Below are 20,532 nucleotides of genomic sequence, written 5' to 3' on the forward strand. Positions count from 1 at the left end.
CTTGTTTTTTAGTATAGTTTTTAGCACTTATTATCATTGGTAAATTTGTTTTTTGGTTTGGTTTCGTTGCTCTCTGCTTTCTTTCTTCCTTTTTTTTTATTACTTAAAAAAATTTTGTTTTAAATTATTTTTATTTTTTATTTTAATAACTTTATTTTATTTTATCTTCTCCTTTCTTTCTTTTTTTTCTTCCTTTTATTCTGAGCCGTGTGGATAACAGGCTCTTGGTGCTCCAGCCAGGCGTCAGGGCTGTGCCTCTGAGGTGGGAGAGCCAAGTTCAGAACACTGGTCCACAAGAGACCTCCCAGCTCCACGTAATATCAAACGGCGAAAATCTCCCAGAGACCTCCATCTCATCGCCAAGACCGAGCTCCACTCAATGACCAGCAAGCTACAGTGCTGGACACCCTATGCCAAACAACTAGCAAGACAGGAACACAACCCCACCCATTATCAGAGAGTCTGCCTAAAATCATAGTAAAGCCACAGACACCCCAAAACAAACCACCAGACGTGGACCTGCCCACCAGAAAGAAGAGATCCAGCCTCATTCACCAGAACACGGGCACTAGTCCCCTCCACCAGGAAGCCAACACAACCCACGGAACCAACCTTAGCCACTGGGGGAAGACACCAAAAACAACAGGAACTACGAACCTGCAGCCTGCGAAAAGGAGACCCCAAACACAGTAATTTAAGCAAAATGAGAAGACAGAAAAACACACAGCAGGTGAAGGAGCAGGGTCAAAACACACCAGACCTAACAAATGAAGAGGAAATAGGCAGTCTACCTGAAAAAGAATTCAGAATGATAGTAAAGATGATCCAAAATCTAAGAAATAGAATGGAGAAAATACAAGAAACGTTTAACAAGGACCTAGAAAAACTAAAGAGCAAACAAACAGTGATGAACAACACAATAAATGAAATTAAAAATTCTCTAGAAGGGATCAATAGCAGAATAACTGAGTCAGAAGAACAGATAAGTGACCTGGGAGATAAAATAGTGGAAATAACTAGTGCAGAGCAGAATAAAGAAAAAAGAATGAAAAGAATTGAGGACAGTTTCAGAGACCTCTGGGACAATATTAAACACAGCAACATTCAAATTATAGTGGTCGCAGAAGAAGAAAACAAAAAGAAAAGGACTGAGAAAATATTTCGAGAGATTATAGTTGAAAACTTCCCTAATATGGGAAAGGAAATAGTTAATCAAGTCCAGGAAGCACAGAGAGTCCCATACAGGATAAATCCAAGGAGAAACACGCCAAAACACATACTAATCAAACTATCAAAATTTAAATACAAAGAAAAAAATTAAAAGCAGCAAGGGAAAAACAGCAAATAACATACAAGGGAATCCCCATAAGGTTGACAGATGATCTTTCAGCAGAAACTCTGCAAGCCAGAAGGGAGTGGCAGGACATATTTAAAGAGATGAAGGAGAAAAACCAACAACCAAGATTACTCTACCCAGCAAAGGATCTCATTCAGATTTGATGGAGAAATTAAAACCTTTACAGACAAGCCAAAGCTAAGAGAATTCAGCACCACCAAACCAGCTTTACAACAAATGCTAAAGGAACTTCTCTAGGCAGGAAACACAAGAGAAGAAAAAGACCTACAATAACAAACCCAAAACAATTAAGAAAATGCTAATAGAAACATACGTATCAATAATTACCTTAAATGTAAATGGATTAAATGCTCCAACCAAAAGACACAGACAGGCTGAATGAATACAAAAACAACACCCGTATATATGCTGTCTACAAGAGACCCACTTCAGACCTAGGGACACATACAGACTGAAAGTGAGGGGACGGAAAAAGATATTTCATTCAAAGGGAAATCAAAAGAAAGCTGGAGTCGTAATTCTCATACCAGACAAAATAGACTTTAAGACAAAGACTATTACAAGAGACAAAGAAGGACACTACATAATGATCAAGGGATCAATCCAAGAAGAAGATATCACAGTTGTAAATATTTATGCACCCAACATAGGAGCACCTCAATAAATAAGGCAAATACTAACAGCTATAAAAGGGGAAATCGACAGTAACACCAGCATAGCAGTGGACTTTAACACCCCACTTTCACCAATGCACAGATCATCCAAAATGAAAATAAATAAGGAAACACAAGCTTTAAATGATACATTAAACAAGATGGACTTAATTGATATTTATAGGACATTCCATCCAAAAACAACAGAATACATATTCTTCTCAAGTGCTCATGGAACATTCTCCAGAATAGATCATATCTTGGGTCACAAATCAAGCCTTGGTAAGTTTAAGAAAATTGAAATCATGTCAAATATCTTTTCCGACCACAACGCTATGAGACTAGATATCAATTACAGGAAAAAAAATCTGTAAAAAAATACAAACACGTGAAGGCTAAACAATACACTACTAATAACCAAGAGATAACTGAAGAAATCAAAGAGGAAATCAAAAAATATCTAGAAACAAATGACAATGAAAACACGACGACCCAAAACCTATGGGATGCAGCAAGAGCATTTCCTAGAGGGAAGTTTGTAGCAATACAATCCTACCTTAAGAAACAAGAAACATCTCAAATAAACAACCTAACCTTACACCTAAAGCCATTACAGAAAGAAGAACAAAAAAACCCCAAAGTTAGCAGAAGGAAAGAAATCATAAAGATCAGATCAGAAATAAATGAAAAAGAAATGAAGGAAATGATAGCAGAGATCAATAAAACTAAAAGCTGGTTCTTTGAGAAGATAAACAAAATTGATAAACCATTAGCCAGACTCATCAAGAAAAAAAGGGAGAAGACTCAAGTCAATAGAATTAGAAATGAAAAAGGAGTAGTAACAACTGACACTGCAGAAATACGAAGGATCATGAGAGATTACAAGCAACTATATGCCAATAAAATGGACAACCTGAAAGAAATGGACAAATTCTTAGAAATGCACAACCTTACGAGACTGAACCAGGAAGAAATGGAAAATATGAACAGACCAATCACAAGCACTGAAATTGAGACTGTGATTAAAAATCTTCCAACAAACAAAAGCTCAGGACCAGATGGCTTCACAGGCGAATTCTATCAAACATTTACAGAAGAGCTAACACCTATCCTTCTCAAACTCTTCCAAAATATAGGAGAGGGAGGAACACTCCCAAACTCATTCTACGAGGCCACCATCACCCTGATACCAAAACCAGAAAAAGATGTCACAACAAAAGAAAACTACCGGCCAATATCACTGATGAACATAGATGTAAATATCCTCAACAAAATACTAGCAAACAGAATCCAACAGCACATTAAAAGAATCATACACCATGATCAAGTGGGTTTTATCCCAGGAATGCAAGGATTCTCCAATATACGCAAATCAATCAGTGTGATACGCCATATTAAGAAATTGAAGGAGAAAAACCATATGATTATCGCAAGAGATGCAGAGAAACCTTTTGACAAAATTCAACACCATTTATAATAAAAACCCTCCAGAAAGTAGGCATAGAGGGAATTTTCCTCAACATAATAAAGGCCATATATGACAAACACACAGCCAACATTGTCCTCAATGGTGAAAAACTGAAACCATTTCCACTAAGATCAGGAAGAAGACAAGGTTGCCCACTCTCACCACTATTATTCAACCTAGTTTTGGAAGTTTTAGTCACAGCAATCAGAGAAGAAAAAGAAATAAAAGGAATCCAAATCAGAAAAGAAGTAAAGCTGTCACTGTTTGCAGATGACATGATACTATACACAGAGAATCGTAAAGATGCTACCAGAAAACTACTAGAGCTAGTCAATGAATTTGGTAAAGTAGCAGGATACAAAATTAATGCACAGAAGTCTCTTGCATTCCTATACACTAATGATGAAATATCTGAAAGTGAAATTAAGAAAACACTCCCATTTACCATTGCAACAAAAGAATAAAATATCTAGGAATAAACCTACCTAAGGAGACAAAAGACCTGTATGCAGAAAATTATAAGACACTGATGAAAGAAACTAAAGATGATACTAATAGATGGAAAGATATACCATGTTCTTGGATTGGAAGAATCAACATTGTGAAAATGACTATACTACCCAAAGCAATCTACAGATTCAATGCAATCTCTATCAAACTGCCACTGGCATTTTTCACAGAACTAGAACAAAAAAATCTCACAATTTGTATGGAAACACAAAAGAACCCAAAGAGCCAAAGCAATCTTGAGAAAGAAAAACAGAGCTGGAGGAATCAGGCTCCCCGACTTCAGACTATAGTACAAAGCTACAGTAATCAAGACAGTATGGTACTGGCACAAAAACAGAAACATAGATCAATGGATCAGGATAGAAAGCCCAGAGACAAACCCACGCACATATGGTCCCCTTATCTTTGATAAAGGAGGCAAGAATATACAGTGGAGAAAAGACAGACTCTTCAATAAGTGGTACTGGGAAAACTGGACAGCCACACATAAAAGAATGAAATTTGAACACTTCCTAACACCATACACAGAAATAACCTCAAAATGGATTAAAGGCCTAAATATAAGGCCAGACACTATCAAACTCTTAGAGGAAAACACAGGCAGAACACTCTATGACATAAATCACAGCAAGATCCTCTTTGACCCACCTCCTAGAGAAATGGAAATAAAAAGAAAAATAAACAAATGAGACCTAATGAAACTTAAAAGCTTTTGCACAGCAAAGGAAACCATAAACAAGACCAAAAGACAACCCTCAGAACGGGAGAAAATATTTGCAAATGAAGCAAGTGACAAAGGATTAATCTCCGAAATTTACAAGCAGCTCATGCAGCTCAATATGAAAAAAACAAACAACCCTATCCAAAAATGGGCAGAAGACCTAAATAGACATTTCTCCAAAGAAGATATACAGATTGCCAACAAACACATGAAAGAACGCTCAACATCATTAATCATTAGAGAAATGCAAATCAAAACTGCAATGAGGTATCACTTCACACCGGTCAGAATGGCCATCATCAAAAAATCTACAAACAATAAATGCTGGAGATGGTGTGGAGAAAAGGGAACCCTCTTGCACTGTTGGTGGGAATGTAGATTAATAAAGCCACTATGGAGAACCGTATGGACGTTCCTTAAAAAACTAAAAATAGAACTACCATATGACCCAGCAATCCCATGACTGGGCATATACCCTGAGAAAACCATAATTCAAAAAGAGTCATGTACCAAAATGTTCACTGCAGCTCTATTTACAATAGCCAGGACATGGAAGCAACGTTAAGTGTCCATCAACAGATAAATGGATAAAGAAGATGTGGCACATATATACAATGGAATATTACTCAGCCATAAAAGGAAATGAAATTGAGTCATTTGTACTGAGGTGGATGGACCTAGAGTCTGTCATACAGAGTGAAGTAAGTCAGAAAGAGAAAAACAAATACCGTATGCTAACACATATATATGGAATCTAAAAAAAAAAAAATGGTCATGAAGAACCTAGGGGCAAGATGGGAATAAAGACACAGACCTTCTAGAGAATGGACTTGAGGATACCGGGAAGGGGAAGGGTAAGCTGCGACAAAGTGAGAGAGTGGCATGGACATATATACACTACCAAATGTAAAGTAGCTAGCTAGTGGGAAGCAGCCCCATAGCACAGGGAGATCAGCTTGTTGCTTTGTGACCACGTAGAGGGGTAGGATAGGGAGGGTGGGGGGGGAGGGAGAGGCAAGAGGGAAGAGATATGGGGACATATGTATATGTATAACTGATTCACTTTGTTATAAAGCAGAAACTAACACACTATTGTAAAGCAATTATACTCCAATAAAGATGTTTAAAAAAAAAAGAGTAAATCTTAAAAGTTATCAACACACACAAAAAATTTTCTAACTATGTATGGTGATGGATGTTAAACTAGACTTATTGTGCTGATCATTTTGTAATATACACAAATATTGAATCATTATGTTGTACACCTGAAACTAATATAATGTTGTATGTCAATTATACCTCAATTTAAAAAAATAACTAGGAAAGTTTTTAAATGATGTTTTTAAAAATCCACATATTTTTTAAAAACAGATTTCTTGAAATGTTTTTGAAAAGAAAAAACCCAATATACATTTTTAAATTTGACTTCCTTTTAAAAAAAAATCGAAATATATTTTATTAGAATACCAATTATAATTCCTAGTTACATAGTATATGATACTGTGAAGGCGTTAATTTGTGAATGTTCTCTTAATATTTTATATAATTCATTCTTTGTCAAAATAATTCTGGTCCTTTCAAAACATATTTTCAGTATCATTCAGTTGAGCAACTTGACTAACACCAGCTGAGGCAATGAGAGCACTGCAGTTCTTGAGGATAAAATGCAGTCAGCAAAGCTGAGTAAGTAATAGAGATCACATAGCTGAATGGTTGAGAGTTACACTATGAAGGAGAGACTTGCTTCTGGGAGAAGCTCAGAAAAGAGCTTCTGTAAATACAGCCTATTCCTGAGATGTGAAGACAACACCCTGTATTAAGGTTATATCAGGCAATATTGTACATTTTGGAAAAAAATGATTAAATTATCTTCCTGGCTACTGAAATAAATATGATTTATAACATGATTGCAGTCAATTTAATTTAAATGAGATTCATCCTAGTTAAAACTGGGGAGTCACTCTATTGAGGCAGCCACATTAATATGTACCAATTAATTCTGATTAGGTAGACAGCATTCTAGGTACAGTATAATAGAAAATAAACTTCTTCCCTGTCCTTGAGGAAGGGAGCTTCTGTGACAACATGGAAAAAATCTATCAACAGTCCTGCCAAGTCTCTCCCCGTGACCTCCATCAACTCAACCAGTCATTCAAAACCCAAAGCAGTTCAAAGACTTGCCAGGGTCAATTCAAGATTTTACTCCAAATCACAATGATTACTTGCAATTTCTTCAGTGAGAAAAGAACCAAAAATGACAATAAAACTAACATTTGCATAGTGCTTTACAGTCTCAAAGCTTTTTAATATGCATTCTCATTTAATCATCAATCTACTCTGTAAGGGAGATACTTTTATAAGATGCAGGAACTGAGATATAACAAAGTATAGTGACTTCTCAAAGGTGACAGAAAGAGGAAGTAGCAAAGTAGGAGCTGAACTCATGCTTTCTAATTTGAAATCCTGTACTTTCCACTATACTAGACCTATTGGAAAAGGCCTGGAAGAATTGACTTGCCAGGACTCTGAGACAACTAAAAAATAGAGAGAAAAGAAATGAGCCAACACCATTCAGAGTGCTACACTATAATTCTGATTGTGAGCTAAGAAAAACTATTCCAGCAGAGGCTACTTTTAATGAGGAGAGTCAAAATGTCCAAAACAGTGTCAAAAGGGCATGGCAAAAAAACTCAAGCAAACTCAGAACAGGTTTAGTGACAGACAAAACCACACTGTAAATCATACTTTCTATCTAATGGTCAGAGACGATCATTTTTCATATACAATGTTCCAGGAGGACCCAACTGACAAACTGGGTATGGCACAAGAGAATCCAAGCAGCGAATCATAATGCAGAAGTCAGATGAAACTGCATGAACCATAGTTCCAAGAGCATTATTCACAGCAGTGTATTGTAGTTCTGAGCAGCATCTTGGTCCTGGAGGGCAACTAGGAAAGGATACAGGGCAGGCTAGCTCCATGAAAATCATGACAGTCAGAAATGATACAGTTCTAAAGCTCAACAGGTGACTAGAGTATGCCCCCAGCATGTTAAATCTCAAATCTGATGGCCAGTATGACTTCATTCCAAACCAGTCTCTTCCCTACAACATAATACTGTTATTCTTTCTTGCCCTGTACAGAACTGGCTCAGGGACTGAAGCAAACCTAAGCCTGGGCTCATCAGGAGATAAAGCTATGTAAAATTTTGGAGGGCAACTGGCTGGGTGGTGGGGGGAGGTAAAAAGGCAAGAGCTGACTATATCATGCTAACCAAAAAAGGAATTTCCAACTTGATTCTGGTGCGGAAAGACATCCAGTCACATCCAGGGCACTAAACTTTAGAGACTAAAGGGTAGAGTTATACTTATATTGAACCATAGCAGTAAGAGGAATATCTCAAAAAAGCCACAACTCAGTCCTCTCAACCAAATGCACATTGTATAAAGGTTGCAATGAATCTGGTATTTTATTTCTTTCACACTCCTATAAAATGCAAGGTCAATAACCAATCTCAATTTGCCAATTCATCCAATCCTACCCCTAAACATCTGTATATATTTACAAAGTATCTGTATATATTACTCTTTTATTCTCATTACATCATCTTACCCATTGTAGCTGAACCCTGCTGCTCTTGACTGAGTCTTCTGTTCAGCTAAGATCTGCTTTGTTTTAGTTACCATGGTTACCAAAGGCTATTTCTATCTGTTTAACAACTTAATTAATTAACTTGTTTACTGAGTGTTAACAATGCACTAGGCACTGAAGACAGACTTATCCAAGGCACCTGCCCAGTAGATTCACATCTAAATCAGACCAAAAACAATACATGGAAAGGTTGGGAATGCAATAAGTAGACTATAACAACACAGTTGGAAGGTCGAAGTGGATTAGCTAAGCTGAGTACATTATAGCAACTCTCACCAAAGAGGTCTTTGAAGGAAGAAAGAAACCTAAGTTGATTCAACTGTCTTTGTGATTTCTTATCTCTATACTATTGTAAACTACACATAATACACATAAAACTTGCTTGCAAAAAAAGTCAAATATTTAATGAAACCAAATGAATGACAGCTAATTTTCCACACAAGATATCTTTAGCCTTTTCATTCCTAACAGAATGCACTAGTTATTTAGAGGATTGCTAAGCAATATGTCATAAACAATTAAGCATCTTATGAACTGCTTTTGATGGTGACAGAATAACACAGGAAAGTTTTATCTGAGCCCATGTGCATTTCCAAATCATCATCAGAAATATATAGCATCATCCCTGGTGACAGTGTTACTATCCTTGTGGGCAATATGAATGAAAAAGACAAGAGTTATTTCATTCATTAATTCAATTAACATTTAATGATAATCAAGTATTTTGCTAAGCACCAAGAATAATGTAAACAAGACACAGTCCCTCCCTTGAGGAGCTTACACACATTTCCACACAAGATGTATGTGGAATCAACCAATGTATCAATCAACCAACATGTATCAATCAACCAATTTTTTAGAGCTGTAAGTCACCTTAAAATTCTAGTAACGCACTCTAATTTTATAATTAATTAAAATAAGCTACAGGGAAGTTAATTAACTTGCCCAAGATCAAAGCTATTAGTAGTACAGCATGAACAAAATCCACAACAACTGTACTTTCTGCTTTGGCTGGTGTCTATATTTCTCCTTGTAAAAGGTAATACAACAAACATTTATTGAATGCTTGATATCAGGCAGATACTAGGGACCTTACTAGGAATACAAAGATGAGTGAAACAGTCTATACCATCACACAGATCACACTATTAAGAGAAATTAAAATGAGAAAACTTACAATATAATAAGTGCTGTGAGTGCAAGACGCTACAGAAATATAAAGGAAGAATTAAGTAACTACCCGTTTGAGAGCTGGGATATAGGGATGGCAGAATAGGCTTCACTGAGTGCTATTTGAGGTGGGTCTTGAAGGATCACTTACGAGTTTGCCAGGCAACATACCAAACAGAAGGAAAAACATGCAGGTGTGGAAAGCACAATGGGTTCAAATAACCATAAGCAGTTATGTATGGCTGGAGAAAAGGGTAAAGGAAGGTTACAGGAAACACCATTAGAAAGGTATGTAGGGGCCAGAGCTTGAAATACATGGTATGGTATACTAACAAAGTTCCATTTTGTTAGTTACACTGTCTCTTTATTTCATAAACTATATTATTTCTACCTAATACATGCATACCAGGTGACTGCAACAAGTATATCAACAAGATTTCTGCACAGGCCATACAGACACTTATGACTCTGAGCTACATGGCACACTCTTGGGACACTTCCTAATAATTCCATCACTCCTAATCTGAGCATCCCACTGTGGCATGTAAAGGATTTGGAAAAAATTGTTGAGGGAGGCTTTCAAATGAATAAAGTCCTTTGAGATTCAATGAAAGTCAATTATCTTGAGTGAGTTTTCCTACTAAAATTTTCAGTCTAGATCTGCAGTCTAACATGGCAGCCACATGTGACTACTGAGTACTTGAAATGTAGTTAGTCCAAATTGAGATGGGCTATAATTGTAAAGTACACACCAGATTTCAAAGATTTAGTATAAAAAATGTAAAATATCTCAGTAATTTTCTATACTGATTACACGTTGAAATAATATTTTGGATATGTAGGGCTATAAACATAGTATCAAAATTATTATTACTATTATTATTATTTAAAATAATTGTACCTGTTTCTCTCTGCTTTTTAAATGTGGCTACTAGAAATTTTTAAATCACATTGTAGCTCACATTATATTTCTATTGTACAGGGCTGGTCTAAAGTATATACTGTCATTGGCTTCTGAAGATTTAATGATACAAATTGTTAATACCTACTTCCTTAACAGTCGTCATGGATTTAACAGAAAAAAGAAAGTAAAAACTTGGATATTTGAATAGCCCATAAGGATGTTTATATTATAGCAAATACAAAGATGTTAGAAATCTAGAAAAAGGAGAATTCTCTTCAAATTAACAACAGGAAAGGGAGTTCCAAAGCTTGAAAAACAGTTGCCATTCTTTAAGAAGAAATAACGCTCATGTTGAGAAGGACAACTGGGCTGAATTATCTTGGTACAACTATTCAACAACACTCAACTTTTTGCTATTCCCATGTTAAGTCACCTTCTATTTTGTATGGTCCTGGTACTTGTCAAGATGAGGAACTTTTTCTTTCTGAATCAAGCAGGACAGTTTTAGGAAACACCCCCAGCCCAGATGCTACTGTTTCTTAAATTAAGAATTTGGGCCTTTCAAAACCTGTCCTCCAAAAAGGAAATAATCTAGAAAATCTGGTAAAACCTGGTTACAAAAGCACTTTACATCTCAGCAAATCCATTCCCAGATATTCTCCCCAAGAGAAATGAAAACCTAAATCACTTAAAGCTTATGCATGAATATTCATAGTAACTTTAGTCATGATAATCAAAAATGTCCATCAACTGATGAATAAACAAATTGTGATCTAGTCATTCAGTGGAATGCTACTAAACAATAAAAAGGAATTAACTACTTATATATGAAACAATATGGATGACTCTCAAAACGATTATGCTTAGTGAAAGACACCATAGGAAAAAAGAGTATATACTGAATGATTTCATTTATAAACTAATCTGCAGTGACAGAAATCAGAACAGTGGTTGCCTGGGGTAGAGGGCTGTGGGTAGATTGACACCAAAGGGGTATGGCAGAATTCTCTGAGATGAAAATGTTCCATTTCTTGATTGTAACAGTGGTTAAACAGGTTACATTTGCCCAAAAAAAAAAAAAAAGCATCAACCTATACACTTAAAGTGTGTGAATTTTGGACTTCCGTGGTGGCGCAGTGGTTAAGAATCCGCCTGCCAATGCAGGGGACACGAGTTCGATCCCCGGTCCAGGAAGATCCCACATGCCGTGGAGCAACTAAGCCTGTGCGCCACAACTACCTCTACAGCCCGCAAGCCACAACTACGGAGCCCGTGTACAACTACTGAAGCCCATGCACCCTAGAGCCCACGCACCCCAACTCTGAGCCCACGCACCACAACTACTGAAGCCCGCATGCTCTAGGACCCGTGTGCTGCAACTACTGAGCCTGCATGCTGCAACTAGTGAAGCCCATATGCCTAGAGCCCGTGCTCCACAACAAGAGAAGCCACCAAAATGAGAAGCCCACACACTGCAATGAAGAGTAGCCCCTGCTAGCCACAACTAGAGGAAGCCCGCATGCAGCAAGGAAGACCCAATGCAGCCAAAAAATAAATTGTTTTTTAAAGTGTGTGAATTTTATTGTATGTAAAGTATATCTCAATAAAGTTAATTTCTAAGAAAGAAAGAATAAGAAAAGGAAAGGAAAAGGAAAGAGGAAGTTGAGGAGAGAGAAAGAAAGAAGAAGTACTACAGACCTGAAATCCCTGGAGGCTGTGGGTCAGGAGCAGGATAGCATAGTGTGGCATCAAACGTTGTTCACCATCAAGAAGGCAGCCTCAAAGGTGAACAGGAGGTTCATCCACTTTGACCACCCTCACCCATTTCCCTCATCCCTCCCCAAAACTGTAACTATGTGAGGTGACAGATGTCTTAACTAACATTATTTCCATAATCACTTTGCAGTATATACATGTATAAAAATCACTATGCCATACACCTTAAACTTATACAATATTATGTCAATTATATCTCAATAAAGCTGGGGGAAAACGATGAATAGGAGTTGGTAACAGACGTTCATACACAGAGAGCCCCAAGAACCCTTCAAAGAGATGAACCAAAATTCTAAATCTAGAGATAAAGCCAAGTATAGAACAAGACAGTTTCCAGGCTTTGTCAGGCAGGTTGAATAGGCATTCTCAGAGTACCAGAGCAAATCAGGCAGGTGGAATAAGCATACTCAGTGTACTAGAGCTCATCAATGAATTCGGTAAAGTTGCAGGATACAAAAATAACACACAGAAATCTCTTGCATTCCTATACACTAACAATGAAAGATCAGAAAGAGAAATTAAGGAAACAATCCCATTTACCATCGCATTAAAAAGAAAAAAAAATAGGGCTTCCCTGGTGGCACAGTGGTTGAGAATCTGCCTGCCAATGCAGGGGACACGGGTTCGAGCCCTGGTCTGGGAAGATCCCACATGCCGCGGAGCAACTGGGTCCGTGAGCCACAACTACTGAGCCTGCGCGTCTGGAGCCTGTGCTCCACAACAAGAGAGGCCGCGATAGTGAGAGGCCCGCGCACCGCGATGAAGAGTGGCCCCCGCTCGCCGCAACTAGAGAAAGCCCTCGCACAGAAACGAAGACCCAACACAGCTAAAAATAAATATAAATAAATAAATAAATATTAAAAAAAAAAAAAAAGAAAAAAAAATAACTAGGAATAAACCTACCGAAGGAGGCAAAAGACCTGTACTCAGAAAACTATGAGATACTGATAAAAGAAATCAAAGATGACACAAGCAGATGGAGAGCTATACCATATTCTTGGACGGGAAGAATCAATATTGTCAAAATGACTATACTACCCAAAGCAATCTACAGATTCCATGCAAACCCTACCAAATTACCAATGGCATTTTTCACAGAACTAGAACAAAAAATTTTACAATTTGTATGGAAACACGAAAGACCATGAAGAGCAAAGCAATCTTGAGAAAGAATAACGGAGCTGGAGGAATCAGGCTCCCTGACTTCAGACTATACTACAAATCTACAATAATCAAAACAGTATGGTACTGGCAGAAAAAAAAAGACAAATAGATCAATGGAACAGGATAGAAAGCCCAGAGATAAACCCACACAACTACAGTCAACTGATCTATGACAAAGGAGGCAAGAACACACAACGGAGAAAAGAGAGTCTCTTCAATAAATGGTGCTGGAAAAACTGGACAGCCCCATGTAAAAAAAATAAAATTATGAGAAATGGAAATAAAAACAAAAATAAACAAATGGGACCTAATGAAACTTAAAAGCTTTTGCACAGCAAAGGAAACCATAAACAAGACCAAAAGACAACCTTCAGAATGGGAGAAAATATTTGCAAATGAAGCAACTGACAAAGGATTAATCTCCAAAATTTACAAGCAACTCATGCAGCTCAATATCAAAAAAACAAACAACCCAATCCAAAAATGGGCAGAAGACCTAAATAGACATTTCTCCAAAGAAAATATACAGATTGCCAACAAACACATGAAAGAATGCTCAACATCATTAATCATTAGAGAAATGCAAATCAAAACTACAATGAGATATCATCTCACACTGGTCAGAATGGCCATCATCAAAAAATCTACAAACAATAAATGCTGGAGAGGGTGTGGAGAAAAGGGAACCCTCTTGCACTGTTGGTGGGAATGTAAATTGATACAGCCACTATGGAGAACACTATGGAGGTTCCTTAAAAAACTACAAATAGAACTACCATACGACCCAGCAATCCCACTACTGGGCATATACCTTGAGAAAACCATAATTCAAAAAGAGTCATGTACCAAAATGTTCATTGCAGCTCTATTTACAATAGCCAGGACATGGAAGCAACCTAAGTGTCCATCAACAGATGAATGGATAAAGAAGATGTGGCATACATATACAATGGAATATTACTCAGCCATCAAAAGAAACGAAATTGAGATATTTGTAGTGAGGTGGATGGACCTAGAGTCTGTCATACAGAGTGAAGTAAGTCAGAAAGAGAAAAACAAATACCGTATGCTAACACATATATATGGAATCTAAGAAAAAAAAAAAAAGGTCATGAAGAACCTAGGGGTAAGACGGGAATAAAGACACAGACCTACTAGAGCATGGACTTGAGGTTATGGGGAGAGGGAAGGGTAAGCTGCGACAAAGTGAGAGAGTGGCATGGACATATATACACTACCAAACGTAAAATAGATAGCTAGTGGGAAGCAGCCGCATAGCACAGGGAGATCAGCTCGATGCTTTGTGACCATCTAGAGGGGTGGGATAGGGAGGGTGGGAGGGAGGGAGAGGCAAGAGGGAAGAGATATGGGGACATATGTATATGTATAACTGATTCACTTTGTTATAAAGCAGAAACTAACACACTATTGTAAAGCAATTATACTCCAATAAAGATGTTAAAAAAAAATCCCAACAGGAATAAAAACAAAAAAATAAAAATAAAAAATAAAATAAAATAAAATAGAATTAGGACATTCTTTAACACCATGCACAAAAATAAACTCAAAATGGATTAAAGACCTAAATGTAAGACTGGATACTATAAAACTCTTAGAGGAAAACAGGCAGAACACACTCTGACATAAATCTCAGCAAGATCTTTTTTGATCCACCTCCTAGAGTAATGAAAATAAAAACAAAAATAAACAAATGGGACCTAATGAAACTTAAAAGCTTTTGTACAGCAAAGGAAACCATAAACAAAACAAAAGGACAACCCACAGAATGGGAGAAAATATTTGCAAACAAAGCAACCAACAAGGAATTAATCTCCAAAATATACAAACAGCTCATGCAGCTCAGTATCAAAAAAACAAACAACCCAATCAAAAAATGGGCAGAAGACCTAAACAGACGTTTCTCCAAAGAAGGCTACAGATGGCCAACAGACACATGAAAAGATGCTCAACATCACTAATTATTAGAGAAATGCAAATCAAAACTATGAGCTATCACCTCACACCAGTCACAATGGCCATCAAAAAATCTACAAACGATAAATGCTGGAGAGGGTGTGAAGAAAAGGGAACCCTCCTCCTACACTGTTGGTGGGAATGTAAACTGGTACAGCCACTATGGAGAACACTATGGAGGTTCCTTTAAAAAAGTAAAAATAGAGCTACCATATGATCCTGCAATCCCACTCCTGGGCATATTTTGGGAGAAAACCATAATTCGAAAAGATACATGTACCCCAATGTTCACTACAGCACTATTTACAATACCTGGGACATGGAAGCAACCTAAATGTCCATCAACAGAGGAATGGATAAAGAAGATGTGGTATATATATACAATAGAATATTACTCATCCATAAAAAAAGAACGAAATAATGCCATTTACATCAAAATGGATGGACCTAGAGACTGTCATACTGAGTGAAGTAAGTCAGACAGAGAAAGACAAATATCATGTGATATCACTTATATGTGGAATCTAAAAAAAATGGTACAAATGAACCTATTTATAAAACAGAAATAGAGTCACAGATGTAGAAAACAAACTTATGGTTACCAAGGGGGAAAGAGGGGGGAGGGATAAATTGGGAGATTGAGATTGACATATACACACTACTATATATAAAATAGATAACTAAGAACCTACTGTATAGCACAGGGAACTCTACTCAATACTCTGTACTGACCTATATGGGAATAGAATCTAAAAAAGAGTGGACATATGTATATGTATAACCGGTTCACTTTGCTGTACAGCAGAAACAAACACAACATTGTAAATCAACTATACTCCAATGAAAATTAATTTAAAAATAAACAAATATTTTTTTAAAAGCATACTCAGAGCTTGCTGCTTAATGAATTGATGTCAACCTGAAGTGAAGTTTTTATTTTTTTTAATATTTATTTATTTATTTGGCTGTGTCGGGTCTTAGCTGCAGCATGTGGGATCTTCAGTGCGGCATGTGGGATCTTCAGTGCGGCATGCGGGATCTTTAGTTGCATCATGCGAACTCTTAGTTGCAGCATGTGGTATCTAGTTCCCTGACCAGGGATCAAACCCAGGTCCCCTGCATTGGGAGCGCAGAGTCTTAGCAACTGGACCACCAGGGAAGTCCCTGAAGTGAAGTTTTTAATGACATAACATTCTGTCCTTGGCCCTCTCCTATTTAACAATTTTATCTATGATTTGGATGAAGAAGTTGAAAGAGAAACAGATAAATAAGACAGAAGATATAATCAGGAACAAAAATTAAACCTCCAGTTATAGCAATGACATTAATGTAAGAAAAAATTAAAGTCCTGCATTTATGTCTCCAAAACTAACTGCACCAATATATGACAGGCAAGATGTAGCTTAATAGAAGCATGTATTAAAAAAAGACTGAGGGTCTTCTGGGGACCAAAAGCTCAAAATGAGTCATTAGTGTGGTGTGACTGCCACCACCCAAAAAAAGAAGAAAAAAAAAAACCAACCTTAGCTATATCGGTACCTAAAGACAATGATGATCATTCCTAAATCTAAAGAGAAAGATTATTTTGAGCTTATCATATAGAACCTAGAGAATTGTGCTCTGTTCTGGGTACCATACTTTAAGGAATAACATGAAAAGAACAGAGCATGTTCAGAGGACAGCACACAAAATGATGAGAGGACTAGAAACCATGTAATATGAGAAATGACTGAAAGAACTAAAAATGCTGAATCTGAAGAAGAGACTTCCCAGGGGACATAACTACCTTCAAATACTTGAAGAGCTGACATGCAGAAAAGGAGTTACAATTATTTAGACCCAGTGAGTATAACTTAGACCAATTTGTATTCCTTTTTGGCCTTGAAATTGATTGGAATTGTTGGTACAAAAAGAGGGATGTTATGTCAATTCTCCCTGAGAAGAAAATAAGCTAAGCCATCACATGGCTCTTTGTGGTCCATTTTTACAAAATCTGACTGAAAAGGTTGTGTACACAGAAAAGAAAACTCAAATGGTCAATAAATCTATGAAAATATATCCAAGTTCACTAGTTGACAGAAATGCAGATTAAAACACCCATGTAATATGATAACATGAGAGAAAATAGAACTGGCTGATGGGTATCTGGGAACTCTCTGCACTATCTCTGTAACTATTCTGTAAATCTAAAATTATCCCAAGATAAAATGTTAATTAAAAACAACACCACCAGACTTCCCTGGTGGCGCAGTGGTTAAGCATCCGCCTGCCGATGCAGGGGACGCGGGTTCAATCCCTGGTCCGGGAAGAACCCACATGCCGCAGAGCAAATAAGCCCACACACCGCAACTACTGAGCCTGCCCTCTAGAGCCCGCGTGCCACAGCTACTGAAGCCCGTGCACCTAGAGCCCATGCTCCGCAACAAGAGAAGCCACCACAATAAGAAGCCTGCACACCACAACAAAGAGCAGCCCCCACTCGCCGCAACTAGAGAAAGCCTGCGCGCAGCAATGAAGACCCAACACAGCCAAAACTAAATTAATTAATTAATTAATTAATTTTAAAAACCCTTCACTCATGCAAAATTTCTGAAGTCTGGCAATACCAAATATTAGCAATAATATAGGGAAAGACAAAAGAAGAGGGAGTATAAATTGTTAAAACTACTGTGGACAGCAATTTGGCAATATCTGTTAAGTTAAACATGCTTGTAGCTTTTGACCCAGCAGTGCAACTTCTTAATGTACACCCCAGAATAGCACTGCCACTATAGAGTAGCCACTAGCCACATGTGACTATTGAGCGCTTGAAATGTGGCAAGTCCAAAATGAGATATGATTTAACTATAAAATACATACCAAACTTCAAAGACTTTGTACAGAAAAAAAAAGAATGTAAATATCATTAATAATTTTTATATCAATTACATGTTGATATGATAACATTTTGGATATACTGAGCTAAATAATCTGTATTGTTAAAATTAATTTCATCTGTTTAAACTTTTTTAATGTGGTACTAGGAAATATAAAATTATTTATGTTCACACTGTGTTCCAATTGTACAGCACTGCCCTAGAGCCTCACCCACTAGTGCTCAAAAAATAAATTAATTTAGTGAGTCATAACCAACATTTTGTAAATGAAAAAGCATAGAATAGGAAATATCATAGTGTGCTGTGTGTAGTAAGGGTAAAATGATTTCATTAAACTTTTGATACTGGGATGTAATGTAAAATATAATATTTCCTTGCCATAGGTGGCCGTCAAAAATTTTTGAAAGCTCCTAATAAACACTACAAAACACAATGTTGTAATGCTGTTGAGATTAGATAAATAAATTGTGGTACACTTACATTCAATGTATTATTACTAGTCAGCGGTATAAATAAATGAACTAGAGCTAAAATATCCATATGGGTAAATATCCAAAACATAATACTGAGCAAAAAATACAAGTTGCAGGAAAAAAAACTATACAAAATGATATAATTTATGTAATATTTCAAATGATGAAAAACAGTCACCTCAATCTTTTCGTTCTTTGGAACAGTGAAATATCTGAAGCATATGACAAAATGTCAAGATTCAACAAAACTTAGTGGTAGTTTTACAGGTGTTCATTATATTATTCTCCTTACTTTTCTGTGTGCTTCAAATATTTATGTAAATACCAGGTCTCAAATACCATATACTTAAAAGTCTTAATCCCTATTCAATACTTATATCTTTAAGATAGTATATCCTAAATTAAAACTTCAGGTAGGTGGTAGTGGGCTTTGTTGTTGTTTTAAAATGACAAGCATTAACAAAACACTGACCTAAACTTTTTTAAATCATAGATTTGTAGCCACCCTGGTTACAACATGTTTCATTATTATATGAATGTGAATGCGAATGTACCACAGGTCTAATCATGTCCCCAGAAAAAATGAAGTATGGTGAACTCTCCCATATCTGGCATGGTCGAGGAATCTGGTGTTCTAGTCAATCGAATTGTTTCTGTTTACTAAGAACTCCCACAAATATCATCCATAGAGTACCAATTTTCAAAAGAATTAAGATACAGAAAAATGCTCTTAAACCTAAAGCTACACAGGATATAATTTATTTTTAACTGATGATTATGGAAAGGCACTTCAGGATCTAGCCGTAATTTTTTAATGTACTTTTAACGCAGTAGATTTCTATTTCAGATTAAACCAGTGTTATTATGCATGCCACAAAAATCCTGGGAAAACAAGCTGTGAATTGTGAATTCTATTTCCCTACGCTAGTTTATAAAATGGTTCCGGTGTCTTAGACATCAATGTTGTTTTCCGATACCTAAATGAGAAAACTTGGAGCTGTGCATAGGCCAAAGAGATAAATTTAGGAAACAAAATACATTCAGAAGATGTTAGATAAGGTAGCGAACAGTCTGACATTTTCTAGTGCAAAGCTAAATACCTTTAAAGTCCATGAAACGAAAATCAGCGGCGTCCATTTTAAAATCTCTGGTTCAGACCTATGAAATAAGAAAATATTTTAATATTCTGTCCTTTATTCTCCCGCTTCTCAATAAATTTCTTTTCAAATTTTTCCTGTTAGTTGTTATCCAAAAGAAAAAATGCTGAGGAAATTTTGAGACCCAGAAAATGCAGTTAACGAACGGCAGCAGCAGGTTGTCCAGCGACGAGAACCCGGCTGGCCAGAAATTTTCGTCGGACTTCTTTTCTAACGACAATCCGCCCTGCAACACAAAAACACCACGGCTCGGGGTACCCTGTGATTGGTCTGCCTGGTACTCATTGCCTCCTCCTAATTGGTTCAAAATCTCCCGGTGCCGCCGCACATACCCCGCCGCACATACCCTGCCGCACGTACGTTCTAAGCATCCAATCACTGACAGTCCTTCCCCACCCTCCCACCCCCACCCCGGGCACCACTCCCCATACTTCATCCAAGTCCCGAAACCGAAACCCTGTCTTTCCCCATTTTCTTTCACCGGAGAGTCAGCTCCATAGTTCAAAATCACTGCCTCAGGGCCACTTTAAAAAGTGTTGACCTGGGGCTTCCCTGGTGGCGCAGTGGTTGAGAATCTGCCTGCTAATGCAGGGGGCACGGGTTTGAGCCCTGGTCTGGGAAGACCCCACATGCCGCGGAGCAACTAGGCCCGTGAGCCACAACTACTGAGCCTGCGCG

This window comes from Balaenoptera acutorostrata, chromosome X (assembly GCF_949987535.1).
Source record: "Balaenoptera acutorostrata chromosome X, mBalAcu1.1, whole genome shotgun sequence".
In the NCBI taxonomy this organism is placed as follows: domain Eukaryota; kingdom Metazoa; phylum Chordata; class Mammalia; order Artiodactyla; family Balaenopteridae; genus Balaenoptera; species Balaenoptera acutorostrata.